The sequence below is a fragment of the Marmota flaviventris genome, chromosome 3 (assembly GCF_047511675.1).
Source record: "Marmota flaviventris isolate mMarFla1 chromosome 3, mMarFla1.hap1, whole genome shotgun sequence".
NCBI lineage: Eukaryota > Metazoa > Chordata > Mammalia > Rodentia > Sciuridae > Marmota > Marmota flaviventris.
The window spans coordinates 61,928,136-61,934,356 of record NC_092500.1 but is presented as its reverse complement, the minus strand read 5'-3'; the positions used below and the strand labels follow the sequence as shown (position 1 = coordinate 61,934,356).

The following is a 6,221-nucleotide window of genomic DNA, read 5'->3' as shown; positions in this document are numbered from 1 at the left end:
GGGTACAGATATATCCAGAAAATACACATCTTTCTGAAAGAAACTGAACAGAAAATGATTTTACTAATAGCAGGATTAACCATGGTAACCTAAAAAATGTTTTAGGTGAGATTATAAAAGGTAGGTCTGCATATATTAGGAAAACTAGATAAGTGTGCAGATACTTCTAGAAAAACATTATAAAGCCATCGTTTTGTAAAGTAAAAAGGTATCCGAAAAGAGAATTAGGAAAATGAGTATCCAGAATGGAGATGAGAGTAAGAGGGGTTAGCCTGGAGTTTTGACTGTTATGTAAAAAACTCTAGAAGGAAAACAAAGCTTCTGCATATCTACTGAGTTGCTGGCTATTTTATTAAACTTGGAAAACTGCACTTGGTGTATCTTTTAAAATATTGTTTATCACCTCCACCTCCTTGCAGCTCAAATGGCATCTTGACAGAATTGAACCATGAGGAACCACACAATAGTGACAAACTTCATTATTGTAGGACTGACAGCGGACCCAAATTGGGAAATTGTAATTTTTCTTTTTCTACTTCTAGCATATCTTTTGAGTACTACAGGAAATCTTCTTATCATCCTTCTGAACTTGCTGGATTCCCGCCTCAAAACTCCCATGTATTTCTCCTAAGAAATTTTTCCTTCTTAGAAATCTCATTGACATCTGCCTGCATCCCTAGATACCTGGTCAGCATAGTCACTAAGGAAAAGACTATTTCCCGTAATGCTTGCTTGGCACAGGCACTTTTTGCTGTTTTCATAGGTATAACACAGTTTTTCCTGTTGGCTGCTATGTCCTATGACCGCTATGTGGCCATCTGCAAACCCCTTCATTATGCAACCATTATGAGCAGCAGAGTGAGCCACCTGCTGGTTGCTGCCTGTTGGATAGCTGCTGGGGTAGCGATCATTCATGGAGTTATTGTGAGTCTGACCATAGAATTCTGTGATGGCAATGTTATTGAACACTTCTTGTGTGACACCTCTCCTATCCTGAAACTCTCTTGCACAGACACCAAGGAAATGGAATTCTCAAATTTTATTTTAGCCATTATCACACTCTTAAATACACTGGCTCTGGTATTGTTCTCTTATATCAAAATCATAACAGTTATGAAGATCCCTTCTGCCCAGGAGAGAAAGAAGGCTTTTTCCTCCTGTTCCTCCCACCTGATTGTTGTCTGCATCTCTTATGGCAGTTGTATTTTTATGTATATCAAGCCTTCTGCAGAGGAAAGGATATCTTTAAACAAGGTGGTATCAGTGCTCACTGTTTCCATTGCATCTGTACTAAATCCTTTCATATATACCCTAAGAAATAAGCAAGTGATACAAGCCCTGAGGGACCTAGTAAAAAAATGTACCTTTACAACTTTGAAGTAACGGCTTTGGCTTTTGTAAAAGCATACTATTGAGAATTAGTGAAAATGCTATCCTCTACTAGTTACATTTATATCATATCCCTTAATTAGTTTTTATTATGGCAGTCACAGAAGTTACCCATAAAGAGCCTTCATTGTCCTCCTGAATGTTTATCATTTTACTAGCATGGTCCTTCCCCGTTATGTTCTCTCATGATTATGATTATCAAAATATTCCACTATGAATCCTTATTAGAAACCTCACATATCTTGCATATGGTTTTCTACAATAGATGACCCCTTTTGTGAACTCTGTAAATATGAACTTATTTATTTTCCTCAGTCTCTAAGGACGACTGCTTTCTTAGCCAGACAATGTTAATATTTAAAAAATATATATGTGATGTTGCTGGAAGCCCATGTGCCTTATTCCTTCCCTTCCTCCTTTTCTTTCTTCTTGCCCTTTTTTTCTTCCTTTCTTATTTTTTGAGCATATGGGACGACATTTATTTCCACATACTTTCTTTCTCCTCATTTTGTGTAAGTTTTCTCTTACTTTTTAAAAATATTTCTTCTTTGTTTCTCTTTTGTCTCGGCTAAATATCTAAAAGTGTACATTTATAAGGCTGAATATTTTGTACAGCTCCCATTACTAGTTTTTCATGTTACTATCTGTTATCGCCTTTCTTTATGCATTTGATCTCTTGAAGTAAGAAAAACAATAAGAAATAGAACCATCAACATGCTGTCTGCCTCACATCCTCATCCTGTGTGTACGTGTATACTGTATCTATGAGAATCCAGTGAATCACCACCAGTACTCACAAATGACATGAAACTGTTTTTCCCTCAGAAATTCTATCTTTGTTGGTGGGAGGATACTGGCATTGAACCTAGGGACTTTTTACCATTGGGTCTCATCCCCAGCACTTTTTACTTTGGAACGAGTTCTTGCCACATTGCTGAGGCTGGGCTTGAACTTGTGATGGTTCTGCTTCAATACTCCCAAACCTCCACCTAACCTTCTTCCCCTCCACTCCCACTGGTGCAATTACAGTTATATGTAGTGGAGCACAGCAAATATGCATCTTTTATTTGATATATTTACAGTAGTTACATTTAAAAATGATTACTGATATAACTGAGGTATATTCTCTCATATTTGTAATTTTTATTTTAAATTTTGTTTTTAATTATGTTTGTCATTTAATTTTATCACATCATTAGCATATCAATTATATGTCTCCCACATTTTTACCCTTAACACATCTCCTCCTACAGAGTGTTTTGTCCTAAGTTGGTTAGGTTTTAATTGCTGTGACCAAAATACTTGACCAGAACAACTAAGAGGAGGAAAATTTTATTTTCAACCTCTGTCTCAGAAGTTCAGTCCATGCATGGCCAACTCCATTGCTCTGGGCTCAATATCTTTCGAATTTTTAATGTTTTCTCTAAAGTTTTAAATTTATTTATTTTAAAATTAATCTATGTCAATCTTCAAAAGAACATTATACCTCCTCATGTGAAGAGCTGTACCTTTGAAGAGCAATTGAATCAGTCCTTTAAGACACTGATGTCATTCATATTTTATAACTAATACACCATTAGTATTATGAATTCAAACACTTGTCTTTTTTTAAATTAAGAAAAACTTTATCTTCATTTTTTTATTATTCAACTTTCCTGCTTTCTGTGTAGAATAGTGTTACAAATCTATATAATATTTCTTCTGCTTGGAGAACTTTTTGAAATGTCCCTTTCAGATCAACTCTACTGATAATGATTTTAATCAGCTTTTGCTTCTCTGAGAAAGTCTATTTCTCTTCCCCTTTTGAAGAATAAATAAACTGGATGCAAGTTCATAGTTTTTCTCTTTCAATATTTTAAGTATTTCACTACATGGTTTATTTCTTGCTTATTTCTAATATAACAGTGTTGTAACTTTATCCTTGTTCCTCTGTAGGTAAACTTTATTTATTCCTAACATATTTTTTTCAAGATTTTCTCTTTGGTTTTGTTTTTCATTATTTTTAATATGATCCATAGTTGTACCAATCAAAAAAGTCATTCTTCATTTTTATTGTGTTATAGATTCCATTTCTCTAGTTAGAGTAGCTATCTGTTATTGCATGCTGTATCTTTTTCTATTAGAGCACTTTCCATATTAATCACAATTATTTAAAATTCTTCATTAGATATCTCCAACATTTACATCATGTCTGGCTCTGGTTTTAGAGCCACCTCTGTCTTATCAGATTTTCTGCTATCTTTTGTAATCCCTTGTAATATTTTTGTTGAAAGCAGAACATGTTGTATTAGTTAATGTATCTATAATAATCTTGCTAGGAATTGGGATATGCTTAGTTAAGATTTATTGTAGGTGTAGTGTCACAGGTTTCAATATACGTTTTTGTCATTGTTTTTGTCTCCCTTGTTGACTTTGGATTTCTGTAAAAACTATTTCTTGGAGTGAGTCTGGGTCTTTTACTTTGAAAGCTATAATCCACTGTTATTATATTGTAGCCTTGTTGGTGTAGTGGTTAGTTATGGCAAAGGGCCAGTGTTCTATGATTTTGTGATTTAATATCTGTCTTTTAGGTCAGTGACTCTACAGTCTGAATTTCACATGTGTTTCTGCAGTAGTTTAGATTCCTCCATGGCTATGATTGAGTTGGAAGATGGAATTTAAGGTGCTCTGGAGTACAAGCAACACCTTTCCTGCAGGTGGGAGAATGATTTGATGAAGTTCTCCAACTGTAGGTGTCTGTAGTGGAGAACACTTTTGGAGTCTTTCAAATAGCTGCTTTTCTCCTTTTCAGCAGGAAGGATTTGTCTTGGCTCTTGACCATAGAACTTGATCATGTTCCTAGAGGTGGTTCCCAGGAAAGTATGGGTCCTTTGATGATTTTAGTTTCCAGGAGTTTCAAAATCTCATACTAGTCCACACTCAGCTTCGAGCAATTTGTGAAAATTGTCACTTAATTTTTCCAACCTGTGTATAGGACCAGCAGTTCCACTTAAGCAGATCTGCGGTGTTTCACCCTCCCTCCAGGTTCCCTGGTGGCAGTATATCCTGTGCTTTAATTCCTTGAAAGGTTCAAGAAAAGTCATCATTTTTCATTTTGTTCAAGATTTTCATGCTTTCAGGATGGGACTTTGAAGTTCATTATGTGTCAATCTATAACTGGAAGTTAAAACAATTAGTTGTTCCAATCACAAGCTTATTTTAAAATTTCTATAGAAAGACAAAGAATCTAAAATAATCAAAATGACTTTGGAACCATGCAATACTTAAGACATTGTATACTTTAAAATATTTATTGCATTTTTCAAATTTTCATAGGTAAATAAAAGATTAGTGGATATGATTTTATTCATTTAGGTGCATTCTTTTTAAAAAAATATTTTTAGACGTTGATGGGCCTTTATTTTATTCATTCATTTATATGTGGTGCTGAAAATCAAACCCAGTGCCTCACCCATGTTAGGCAAGTGCTCTACAACTGAGCCACAATCCCAGCCCCCATTTATGTGTATTCTTCTGGTTTTTATTTTTATTTTTTTACATATTCAAGTTATTAAATTTTTGCTTGCTATAAAACAGATCAATTAAGAAAATATGGTATTAGTAATAGACAAAGGATTTCAGATAGAATCTGCATACAGATTCTCATGTTTATGTTCAATTAACTTTTGAAATAAATGTCAAGGTAATTCAATCACAAAACCTTGTGTTTTTTTTTTTTTTTCCCAAGAAGGAATGCTTGAAAAACTGGACTTATATAAGCAAAAATCTGAACCATACTATATATCAAAGGATAATTCAAAATAGATCTTTTACTTATATGTAAAACATAAAGATTTTGGTAAATTGATATATTCATGCAAAGATATACTACATAGCAAAAAAAAAAGACCTAATTTAATGATACATGTAAGCACAAGGATGAATCTCTAAAACATCATACAAAGTGAAAAGAACCCCAGGTCAAAATTTAGCTATTATATAACACTTATCAGGTTACATTTTGAAAAACAATAAAACCATAGAACAATGGATCAGGGATTATAAGTACTGTGAGATGTGAAATGAACACTTCACAAGTACTTCAGGTAACTTTTGGGGATAATGCAAAAATTCTTCATTTTGACCATGCTGGTGACTACATCACTACATATATTTTTAATGTCTCATAAAATTGTATGAACCTATAATTTATTATTTGAAATGTGTACTATTAGCCTGAGCAAAAGTCAAAAAATAAAGCAAAATCCAAGAGGTAAGTTTGATGGTATAGAAAAGAAAAGTATAGCAATATCAGGAGAGTTGATGGGTCTTTTGGGATAGACTTATTGGGGATATAAAAACTTGAAAATCCTGTTACTGATGGTGTTTGTATGTTATTCTGGCTGTGTGCATAATTTTTTCACTTATTGTTTAAAAACTTGCATTATTGATTTTGTATGTTTTTTTTCTATGTAAGGCATATTTAACAATAAAAGTAGTGATATGAATTTTATTTTAAAATGTCTTTTTTCTGTCATATCTATATTATCTAATTTTGCATCTTTTTATGTTTATGATATAAAGTTAAATGTAAAATCAAACCATAATTTATTATTTTATTTTCAAATTAATTTTACATATGATTAATTGAAAATTGGAAAGTTGTTGCTTTTCACTTAGGGATATGAATACATTATTTGTATGTAGAAAGCTGACCCATTTATTGCTATCAAATTGAAAACAAAACTTTGGAAATGAATAATATTGTCCCTTATGTGATGATGGAATTGATCTCATAATGTTTTTGCAAGGTTAATGTATTCAAATTATGTAATTTGTATGTTGAATCTGGT

The 6,221-nt window shown here is 33.0% G+C and overlaps 1 pseudogene; it reads left to right on the top strand.

Moving 5' to 3' along the window:
• Positions 1-448: 448 nt before the first annotated feature.
• Positions 449-1,383, top strand: LOC139705007 (olfactory receptor 6C75-like; annotated as a pseudogene).
• Positions 1,384-6,221: the final 4,838 nt, after the last annotated feature.